The following is a 12228-nucleotide window of genomic DNA, read 5'->3' as shown; positions in this document are numbered from 1 at the left end:
TATTTGACATCTTCAAAGACATAAATATTTATGTGTGATACCACCTTTATTTAACAGCAAACCAACTGACTAATAACTTTTTTTAAGGATCAGGTGCTAGTGGATAGCTCAATTACATTCATCCACACAAAAGGCTGCAGGTTTAGCAGATGTTATTTGATGTCATATGCAGAAAAGTAAAAGAGACAGAGCCAATACATGTGTATTCAAAAGTAAGCCCTGCTGTTCAATGGGACTTACTCCCAGGTAATCATGTAGAGGTCTGCAACCAGAATCACCCACATTTGTAGGCATAACTGACAGGGGAAGTACATGTCAATGTCACTATAGAAATGAAGCTGAAAACATCTCCCTGTGGTGATTTGTCCCCATTTGGCCCTTAAGGTTTATAATGGGTATTTATTGCACGAAGAGTTTAAAGTGCAGGTGGAGAACCTGTGTCCCAGAACATGTTACTGGACATCTGGCTACAATGTCTGGAGGGCCAGAGATTTTCCATTCCTACGGTAGATGCTGGTAGTTTTTCCGGCATGCTCAAGTTTACTTTCAGGGAACTAGGGAACAATATTCAACTAAATTCACTAATAGGCAAAAAAACCTTGCACTTTAAGAAGATACCTATAGCCAGCAGATATTTCTATCAACCTTTAAAAAGCAGGAAAATTGGGCAGCTATAGTGAATGCACTAGGGGAGCAGGAGACCGGACCGCCTTTCTGAGATATTGGACTGCCCTACAAATTTGTCAAAATTCAAACACAAATTGGGTTGGTCTTGCATAGTCCAATCCACTTCCTGTGCAGCTTGGAAGAATTTGGTAACATGTGCCTCTGAGCATATGGTGAGTGGTGGCAACACCTGCCATCTCCAAAGTACGAGAATTATATTTTTGTATGCTTGTTGGTGTTCTTTCTTTGCTGCTTTCCTGTGTTACTACTCTTTCTACAGAGAATCTAACCTAGAAAATTAATTTTCTCTCATTATTCATCCTAGAAATCTGTGTCAAAATTATTTTTATTCATTTCAAAGCCTTTTTATTGGTCAAAGTCAAATGATGGTGAAGACAGCCTTTTGTGTTTCAAACTGGAGGTTATGTTCCATTTCTGTTTTGGGTGCATTAACAGTTGAATCTGAAACTGCAGTTTGATGTAAAATCAGACTGATTACAATATTTTCCTACTTAAGCAATGACTCTAGCTATTGGAAAAAACAAACTTGGCCTGTCCAAGATGTATGTTTTCAGCCTGCTGTGCTTAAACTCCACTTAAGGAAAGATGGGCATGGTCAATTAAAAACATAGAGCACACCTAGAATTTTGCTATCTGAACTCTATCAACTGTCTTAATACAGTATTGTTGCTTCCTCCCTGCTTAAACAAGATCAGCTCAGCATGCGTTGTTTCTGTTATTTGGACTGATTGCAGGTGTTGCCATCACTCACCATATGCTCAGAGGCACATGTTACATTCTTAAACTGCAAGGGTTTTTTTTTGCCTATTAGTGAATTTCTTGCTTTTTAATCTGGGAGGTAAGAAATGGGATCCTGTGCAAGTTTGCTGAGAATGGGGTGATCATTTGCATGCTTATTGAATGCAGTGGGATTTACTCCCATGCAATCATGCTTAGGATAGGTAAAACTGATCATGGGGGGAGAGGGGAAGGAAGAGTAGGGGGGAGAGGGGAAGGAAGAGTAGGGGGAAGGAGGGGGTTGAAAGGGGATGGGGATGGGGAAGGAGGAGCAAAGGAAGGGGGAAGGAGGGGGCAAAAGGGAGGTGATGGGAGGGAGTAGGAGGGGAGGGCAGGTTTGAACATTTGCATGCTTATTGAGTTCAATGGGATTTATTCATGCTTAGGAAAGGTGAAACTCACATGGGGGATAGGGAGGGGAGGATGTAGGGGGTACGGGGAAGGAAGGGGGAGGGGAGGAGATTGGGTGTGCACTGGGCAGCGGGGAAGCCCCTTTGCTTTCCAAAAGGAAAACATTGTGAACAGTATCACTCTTTTTCAATGTTTCCCCCACCTTTTTATTCTGCAGAAGGCACATGTAATCTTCCACCCAAATTTCAAACAAAGCTGTCACTGGCCACATCCACACCAGACTATTATTCTACTTTAGACAGTCATGGCAAATCCTAGGAAGTGTAGTTAGTGAAGGGAGCCGAGAGGTGCTAGGAGAGGCCCTGTGCCCCTCACAGAGCTTCAGTCAGAGCTGCTGACTGTTACACCACTCTGGCCCTTGGAGCTCTGTCAGGGGAATAGGAGTCTCCAGCAACTCTCAGCATCCTTCACAAACTATACTTCCTAGGATTCTTAGGGGAAGCCATGACTATCTAAAGTGAAATAAATGTCTGTCATGGATGTGGCCTCCTGATTAGCCAAGCCAAACAGCTGTGGGTCTGGCTTTTAGAACACTGATAGTTGGTTTTTACTGAGCATGCCCGATGTTATAATAGAGTTCAGTTTTACATTTCTTAAATTAATAAAAAATCAGCTATACATTTTTTAACTTTCAAACTGCAGAAGATGATGGTCAGAGTATGGGACAAGGTCAGTAATGGGATTACAGCTGCTCTGTGAACATGGCTGATTTTTAATTAATTTCAACAAATTATGAGAACTCTGACAGAAAAAAGTCCAAAAGGGGTCTGGTTTTTCCTCTTTCTCTTTTTACACTTTGAACTTTTGATTGTCTCTGACTATTTTGCAAGCATTTCTGAGTTCAGGACTATATGTTTTGTAAGGTTTTGTTTTCAGATGAGCTTATGGGAAGCATCAGGATGGCATGGGGGGCATTTTCAATTTAACATTGCGGAATGTGAAAAATCCATGCTGGCTATAGCATATAGCCACTCTCTTGGCTGCACAAGCACAAGGATTGCACAAGCACAAGGATTACTTCTAGTGCAGTAAGACTTTCCCCCTTTTCCTCCCCCAATATGTGCCCTGCACCCAATGTGTGCCCTGCACCCAATCCAGTGGCCATGATGGCTGGGGCTGATGGGAGTTGTAGTTCAAAAAAGTAACTTTTCCAAGATCTGCCTGCACCATCCCCAAATCTGCTCCAGAGGGTTGGGGGAAACCTCCAGAACAGATTTAGAGGGTTTACATAGATAAGAGAGGAGGAGTACATTCTGTTACACAATGAGAAATCCTTGTGCTGACAGAATGTTTGCCTTAATGTGAGGTAATACTACCTAGAGTTCTCAGTGCATACTGGCTCCCAGCATTAATCCTTTCCACAGGTCCCCTTTTGGTCAGGGTAAATTTTCGGGAGGGAGGAGTGGCATCAGGGAGGATTGGTGAAAGGAGAGTTCTCCAAATCTTTGGTGGTCTTCTGGGGTTTTCCTGAACTTTCCTGAGAATTCTCTGAAATCTTGGAAAAGAGAACTGAGGTGACCTGGGAAGAACTTGCCCACCACTATACTTAACTCTGTGCTGAAGTAGCACAAAGGCTTGCTGATTAACTGTAGCCTAACATTGTTTTAATCATCCAGATTAACCCCTGTTCACAAGAGTATTCCTTTACGGAGCTCCATTGCTTGCTGTCCTCTGGCATCCTGAACTATCATTCCTATTCTTAGGTGGGGGTGGGTTTGCCCTTACCCTCCCCTCTCAGTCACAGATGACTCTGGGGCTGGACTCCAAAAAGGGGGCTGGGGGTGGTCATGGGGTCAAATTGGCCAATGAGGAGGCATTATTGGGTTAAGGATACCATTTAGGCATGTGTTAGTGCTGTATGCCTGAGGCGACCTGAGGAATGCCCTTTGACCTGACATGTACTGTTCAGGTGAACATGGGTCTGGCTGCACATGTTGGGTCCATACTCAAGGTTTACCTAGCAAGGATTATTTCTTCCCCATCCTTTGCTGGTAAGCACAAGCCCAGGGGTCTGGAGGGATGCTTCCTTTCCAGAATTAAATTCCTTACCTGTCTTCTGAATTTGGTTAATTCGGTTATTTGGTCTGCAGGTTATATTTTGTTATATTTTACTGAATATAACCTTAATCCAGTATTCTCATAAGCCTTCTTTGAGGGTGTGGAGGTAATTCTGCTCTGGCTATGTGGAGGGTGTGGGAGAAAACGACTGAAATTGAAAAGCCTGGTGTGTAAAACAAAAGAGTAGGTTTGTGAGCAAAAATCCATCTGAGTTTCTTTTTTTTATTTGGGAATGGACATTTATTTTTCAGAACAGCAAATAATAACTTGAATCCCTGGATTGCAAGCAAGAAGAGAATTGGTCATAAATACTTCAATACAAATGGTGCCAGGTGAGCCTTTACATAGTTTTTCCATTTACCATTTTCCCTGCTGCCCGCTCCCCCCGCCCCCTCCAGGGTAAATTTGCATGGCTGTTATGAGAACATCAAATCAAAACCAACAACATCTGTTCCCCTCAGTTTTCTACAACCCTCAAGTCCCCTCCCTCCTACAAGTGCCATTAAAGTCTTAAGAAAGGCTAATGGATTATGGCAGCATTTTCCCCCATCATACTTTCTTCATTAAGAACAAAGCTAGAGAGAGGTGTAGACATGGATCCACTACAGGTTTTGATGCCTTGCTCTTTTCCTCCCAAATAATTCTACATTTGAGAGATCACTGTTATCAGACCCCTGTGGAGATGTTTCTCAGACAGCAAAATTCGAAGCCAGCACAGCTTTTACCTGAGAAAAGCATTTATAGCATTTGTTAACAAGAGAGAGAGAGAGAGAGAGAGAGAGAGACCATGTTCACACTGCAGGCCTTCCTAGCTGGTTAGTGTTAACGTTGCTTCTGCCAGCATAAGGGGAATTGTAGTAAGTCTTCCAAGAACAGAGAACTAGTTTCATCTTGTTTGACACATTGTTTCCTGATAAGAGCTTCTGGGAAAATACTTCAGTTTTCTTGTCAGACAATATGTGCTGAGTTGCCAAGAGAGACCCTGTACCCACAGGTTCCTGGCAAAAGAAGAAGAAAAGGAATCCAAACTAAAGGGGCAGAAGGGATTGGTTGCAAGATGGTTGGAGGCAGTTCTGTGAAATGTGGGCAAATGTTGGCATGAATAGAAATCAAATATGCCTTTTTGGTAACACTTGACAAAGGAAGTAAAGCTTACATTGAATTTTCTCCAGGATCTCTGGCTGCTTATTTCTGCCAGGATCAGTAGGTGCTCTGTTTTAACTATGCCTGTGTTGCTGTTCCTGAGGCTGTTGACTGTTGCAATTTTGCCTGGTGATCTGAAGAAAGTGAATTCAAATTCTCATGCTTGTGCTTATAGCAACCTTTCCCAACCTTTGGGTCCTCAGATGTTGCTGGACTACAGTTCCCATAATTGCTGACCATTGGCCATGCAGGTTGGGGCTGTTGTAGTCCAGCAATATCTGGGGACCCAAAGGTTCGGAGAGGCTGGCCTACAGGATTGTGTGTCCATGATGGCAAAAAGTACAAAACTGGTACTGATAATGGAGTATGTGTGTGAAATTAGCATTGTTCTTGTGGCAACTGTACTTAATCCAATCCCTCACTCCTATTAGGGGTGGGGGAGCAATTTGATTCAGTTCACATTTAAAGGCAAACTTACCCAATTCACATTTTTCAAAGCAATACATGGACTGAAACATAGCTTTAGACATTCACACTTCTCTGAATTTTGTAGTGCAGTTCCCCAGTCAAATCATATGAACAAAAATACATATACTAGGGAAAAGTGTGCATGTAAATGCATATATTAGTGAAAATAACATAAAATGCATTATATTAGGGAAAATTGCATTGCAAAAATATGCATATTAGGCAAAATTGCATATAAAAATGTGTATATTAGGAGACAGTCAAACAAAAATGCTGATGAATTTTCATGAGGATATTTTTTTAAAAAATCCACAAATTGCTTTAGAAATTTGGAGAACTGAATTTAAGATTGGGAAAATGAGAAACAGAGAGAAACCAAGATGGACAGATTTGCCCATCCCTACCAACAGCTGGGGAGTGCACAGCCATGCTATGTGCACTGCCTGACAGCCTGATCTTATGCCATTGTGGAAGCTAGAGCAGTGCAGGGCCGGATTATCCATTAGGCTTAGTAGGCTGAAGCCTAGGGGCCCGGAGCTCTTGGGGGCCCGTTCAAGAGCTTCCAAACTGCCCACCATCCCCCCGCTTCACTTATCTTTTTCTCCGCTGTTTTTTCGGTTTGCCATCAATCAAGATGGTGGTCGAGGTTTTCCTAAGGGGCTGAAGCCTCTGCTGCCATCTTGGTTGATGGCACGCATGCGTACTACATGCGCGCATTGCTGCCATCAACCAAGATTGCAGCAGAGGCTTCAGCCCCTTAGGGAAACCTCGACTGCCCTCTTGATTGATGGCAAACCTGCACGTACAGTGCGTGCAGCCGCAAAAAAGGTGTAAAGGTAGGTGAAGTGGGGGGGATGGGATGAGATGGGACGGGACAGAGGGCAGCTCAGAAGCTCCTGTCCTGCGATCCCTCCTGCGGCTGTTTCCGTGGATCTGCCTAAGAGGAGAAGGGGCCCCCAAACACCAATCAGCCTAGGGGCCCTCCTCAACTTAATCCGGCCCTGCAGCAGTGTGAACTGTGGCTTGTAGCACCACACTCATTAACTAGCACATACTTAACACATAAATCCATTACAAGTGGTGGGGTGGGGTGGCAGGTGGCCGGTGGCCGAGATGGCTCTTAGAAAGCAATTAGTCATGTTCATGAAAGATAGGTCTGCCAGTTGTTATTAGGCATGTTAAGAGGGAGCACACCTCTAATTACCAGATGCCAGAGGCAAGGAATGGAAGCTCTCTCCATTTTATTTTGCTTGAGGGATCCCCAGGAGCATTTAGGTAGCTGATTCTGGAGACAGAATGCTGGACTGGAAGAACCTTTGCTTTACTCTAGCGGTGCCATGATTTGGTGCTCTTATTTATCACAGCATCTGGCCTGCCTCTTTGCCAGGAAAAGCAACGCTCCCTTTGGCACCATCCCTTCTCCGGATTTGCACCATCCCCTCAGAAAATCTTCAGACTTAAAAGAAAGTCACCCCTTCTCCTTTTCTCTGGCAACATGGCAGAAAGAATTGCCTTTATGCATCATTGCTGGTCTTCTCCAAAGGCAAGAAGGAACTGCTGATACTACACTACCAGTATTTGCTGATGTTCTACCAGTAGTGGTTTGGGTTTGGGTGGCAGAACACCAGCAGATGCCCCCCTGCAACTGCACTCAATTGTATAATATATATTCTACTTTCCTGGAATGGTTGCTCATAGAATGAGACTATAGGGCAGAGTGAAAAAGGTAGCAATAAAAAAAATATACATCAAAGTATATAGGGGTGTGTGTGAGTGGGTTCTCAGTGAGATCAGATACTAACTGTATGCCATTTACTATGTCCTGCTATAACCTTGTATTCATGTAGTTTCTGTCACGTGTCACATATTTTTTTAATCTGCTAAAACTTGCAATTTGAATTTATTCAGATCCCAAATCTTGGAAATGAATGCACATGGAGCCAACATGAACCTATGATGCTGGATTACACAGACTGAGTCCTGTTTTTTTTCCTACATGGTAACAGGCTTCTGCCAAATGCTGGTAATAGATTAAAAGCAGCCCACAGGTGTGTACAATTCGGCACTTTGCATCACCAAGTTGGTTCTTTGATGTCAAGAATTAGGGATAAGGCTACAGTCTCCATTCACAGATGTTCCCATATCCACACTTTCTGTCACATACATATAAAATAAAGGAAGCAAAGTGACAGTCTTTGGTATGTCACAATTGTATGTCATTTAATTGGTCTTCCTTTCCAATCCCATTGAAATAAATGGAAGATGCCCAGCAACAGTGCCTGGTGGATTTTTCAGCTTCATTTTGATTGGAATGAAAATAGTTTCCGTGGATATATTGTGTTGCTCTTACTTAAAACACTCCATTCTTCAGCAGTTAGATTATCTTTAGCATGAGATGGCATAATAGTTACATTTATTTATATATGAAAAGTCTTCCCTTAAATTTCTCTGAGAATTGGATCTGGCTGGGTAAGCCACAGCTTTGATTGTTTTAGCCTAGTAGGAAATCTATTTGTTCATTCTTTAAAATCTCCTCCTGAAATGTTGCAGTGCTTATTTTACATTTTAACTGTTACATTTGCTAGCTTTATTAAATGCTTTCTGAGGTTAGATGAAGCTTAAACCTAACTGGTTGTTTATTAGGTGGCCATGTTTGCTTGCTTACTCTGACCTAGCACCCAGAGAGACATGAGAAATGCCTCTAGTGGCTTAACATATTATCCACCCTCCTACATGTGCATGTGGCAGCGGACCCTCATAGGACTTAATGAAGTCTCTTTCTCTTCATTGCTCTCTGCCAACCCATGGCTGGCTGTATGAAAAACCAATATGCACCAGCCATTTCCCGCTATAACAGGCCCACAGTAAGGATTACACTGGGGTGCGGAGGCATAGGACATGACATCAGTTGCTTTCCTCTTTGTTTTTACAACATAACTGTCCACCACAAATGGCAACAGCCCTGCTCTTGATGACCCACAAAATCTTCCTTGGAATGATGCTCTTTCCTGGCATAAGTGAAGGATTGTGAGGAAACATGATGCCCTGCGAGGCTGTTGATAGCAGGGCTGTTGATCTTCATTTCAGCAGCCAAATTTCATTTTTTAAAGGAAAAGGAAAGGACTTTTTCTTCAGCCACATGTCTCACTACCCTGACTCCTGAAAATTTCTTGAGTTTTCTTTCCTCTGCGGAAGGAAAAAAAAGTTTACAATGGATTTTTCAGATCAGAAATGGATGGATCGTTCTATTTCTGGTTCACGTCAGTTTCACATCTATTCATTCAGAAATCCATCCCACCCCATTTCTGCATCAATCTGCTATGATGATGATGAACACCCACATTATTTTTTACATTTTTATAAAATATGCATTTTTGTATGTATTTTACTCTAAAATATTCATTTTAACTCTCTCTCTCTCTCTCTCTCTCTCTCTCTCTCTCTCTCTCTCGCTGTGTGTGTGTGTGTGTGTGTGTGTGTCTGTAGCATTTAGTCCTGTATTCAAAGTAGTGCTAAATCTCTTATTCCATTAATGCAAGGATTTGAATTCGTGCAAAGGAACTACCCACATGCACCCCCTAAATCTGTTCTAGGTTTTCCCTTACCTTCTGGAACAGATTTCAGGAGGATGTAGTTTGTGTGCTGGAGGAGGATTGTGGGGGGGGGGAGCTTTGTTGCACAAGTGTAAATCCTTGAGCTAATGGTGACAGGCATCAGCTACTCTTTATATACAGTATTTGTGCACATCAAGAACTGTAACACAAATGAGTCTGGGAAGTGAGAATCAGTTTGGTTTTCTCACAGATGCAGATGCCTGAACTGACTGATCAAGTCCCTGTTGAACCCTGCATCAGATGTTATTTGCATAAGTAGCCTCTGGTGGCACCCAGATTTATTGTGATATGGATGTTTCCTCTTCCTTTTCTGCCAGTTGTCCTCCCCACCTTCAATAAGGCTAGAAACCTCCATGAGCAGAGAAATATACAAACACCTTTCTACTGTATTCATAGATCCCTGGATTGAGGGAACTCTGCTTTACACACATGTACACACTTTTTAAAAATAATGACAATTATTTTCCCAACAGCTGTTTCAAACCAGATACATGTCTAAAACCACCTCAGTGATCTCCACACATCCTTCTGCATTTTTCATTGGTCATCCCTGAGTGACTTCCAATAAACCTCTGGCATCATCCAAGATGCAGTCTCCCTCCCAACTGCATTTTTAAGCAAAAAGGAGAATAAGTTTTTTAAAATCTTTATAAATTACCTATGGCATTCTGTAAACATCAGATTGCAGCTTTTTGGGGAAGGTGGGGGTTTAATTGCAGTTTTAAATGTTTAGTTCTGAGATACGTTTGCAGCAGACACTCAAAAGGATGCTGATGGTGCTTTTGTGAGTTTCCTTCCTGTCAAATGGACAGCACTCCCAGAAATAATAGCCCAGATTCCCCTAAAGAAATCTGCTTCAAATTGATGCTGAACTGGTCTGGCATCTGTGAAAGAGCCAGGGAGGACAGTATTAACCCACTAATTGCTCTGGGACGCATAGTTCACAGCTTGTAAAAGTAGGGACACAAACAGTGAATTGTGGAGAATATGAATGACTACCAACTTGGGCTATACAAGGGAATGAGAAGCACAGGCAATGAATGACTGCCTTAACAAGTCAATCTTCAGCACTCCCTAGGACTGATTTTCCTCCTTCCCAGTGTTGGATCTCATATGTACCATCTTGTCACTTAGACCATCCATAGAGGTCCCCAGTAACACATCAGTAGACAATTTGCAATTAACAATGAAATCAACATTCCATTTTGAAATATGCTTTTTCACTGTCTCTTACTCGAAAATCGAATTCTCATTCAAATTCCAGCTGGTTACATTTCTGCTGCAATTCCTTCACTGCTATCATTTGTTCACTCTAAGTAAGGCCTCAGATATTTTGAACCAAATATCTCAGTGCCACAAAACAGGGAAAATGGGATAAAAATCCCATTATATGTCATTGTAGTAAACAGAGACATTCTTGTCCACGCATGTTTCATGTAGTCACATTGCATCATAGGTTTTCTAGTCTTGTGGGTATGTAAAAAAAATTCCAGTATGAAATGGTTAAAATATAATGAAAACAAAGGTAACATAAGAATATAGAATACTCATGATGGTGACATGGAAAGCATGAGACCATTTCTAGGATGAATGAACCCCTAGGAGCTGTAGTGGATGGTAAGGTGGAGCAATAGTGCTAACCTTACCTCCTGACAACTGAGCCACTGCTGCTTTCTGGGAAGAAAAGGGGGAGGGGAGGCAGTGTGGAGGCTGATGTTGTTCAAATACATGAGCAGGAGTGCTGTATTTCTCCACTGGTGCATTTCCACCATGCTTATCTGCCTGCATCTTCTTCCTGGTAGCAGCAGTGACAGCAGTTGGGAGGACAGGTGAGTGCTGCCATCCCACAATTCTGTCTGCTGCTGCCTAGGTGTTCTCACTGAAAGTCATCAATATGTAATATGCATCAACTCTATTTCTCCTTGTCATCAGTATCAGGTGAAGCTGTGCAAGTGCTGGACCAGTGCTTGGAGGCAGTAATGGGCTGGATAAGTGCCAATAAACTGAGACTGCTTTCATGCTGCACTTTATTCCGTTATCCCAACAATTTCTTACTTAGCAATTTGCGCATTTTATTTGACCTTTCATATGATGTAAAAGCTAGTTCCGGAAATACAGTGGAATAGAATGTGGAAGTTTCGTGCTAATTTTTGAGAGAAATGATTCCAGAAGTAATCCATTTGCAAGCTTGGGGACCCAGAAAGTTGTGGGAGTTTTGCACTAGCTGCAGCTGCTCACATGATAGGCATCCCGGCATGGAATGTATTCCTACCCTTTAGGTGTGTGCCAGTATTCCAGCATAGGCATGGGTAGCAGCATTCCCTTCCTCCTTTTCCCATCCCCCCTCTGTCTATACAACTTTTTTTAAAAAAATAGGTCAGATGCTAAAGGGAGAGAGATTGCATCGCAATGGGATGACATCTTAGACTTCCTACTCAGTGGGGAACTATGGTGCACAGGTGTAGAACAGGTGATGGACAAAAACAAGACATTGTTTGTTGCAGCAGTGTGAAAAACATTTGTGTAAAATGTTGCTATATCAGCTGAAAAAGCTACAGTTCCTTAATGCAACAGTTACTGTAGTGTGAACGGAATTTTAGGAATCAAGACAGATGCTCTTCCATTTAAATCCATTAAACTAACACTATCAGCCCCATGTCTGAAAACAGCCTGAGAATGATTTCTGATAAGAAAGGTGTTACGGGCTGATGGTCTATACATGCTCAAAAAGTAGGTAGATGACCTGTTCTAGAAGTGGTTGCATTTCCCTTAAAGGAGCAGGTTTGATCCATGGCATAGAATGCCTTTTTCCAGTTCTAGCTGCTTCAATAGCAATGGTCATTCCTGGATCAAGATAGACTGCCTGTAGTGACACATGCTCTGGTAACCTTCTGTTTAAATTATTATTATACAGCCACAAGAGTGGCTGCATACTATAGTCAGCATGGATTTTTCACATTCTGCAATGTTAAATTGAAAATACCCCCATGCCATTCTGATCCTTCCCATAAGCTCATTTGAAAACAAAACCTTACAAAACAGAAATGTTTGCTTAACAAACCTCTAAATC

At 42.3% G+C, this 12228-nt stretch overlaps 1 long non-coding RNA gene across 1 annotated transcript; it reads left to right on the top strand.

Annotated features, from left to right (window-relative positions):
- The first annotated feature begins 302 nt into the window (after positions 1-302).
- Positions 303-8039, top strand: LOC133386611 (uncharacterized). The gene is made up of 3 exons (XR_009763210.1): positions 303-506; positions 4185-4265; positions 7453-8039. It is a non-coding gene; the product is annotated as an uncharacterized LOC133386611 (long non-coding RNA).
- The last annotated feature ends 4189 nt before the right edge of the window (positions 8040-12228 follow it).

The sequence above is a fragment of the Rhineura floridana genome, chromosome 6 (assembly GCF_030035675.1).
Source record: "Rhineura floridana isolate rRhiFlo1 chromosome 6, rRhiFlo1.hap2, whole genome shotgun sequence".
NCBI lineage: Eukaryota > Metazoa > Chordata > Lepidosauria > Squamata > Rhineuridae > Rhineura > Rhineura floridana.
The sequence above is the reverse complement of the archived record's forward strand: the minus strand, read 5'-3'. Positions and strand labels throughout refer to the sequence as shown.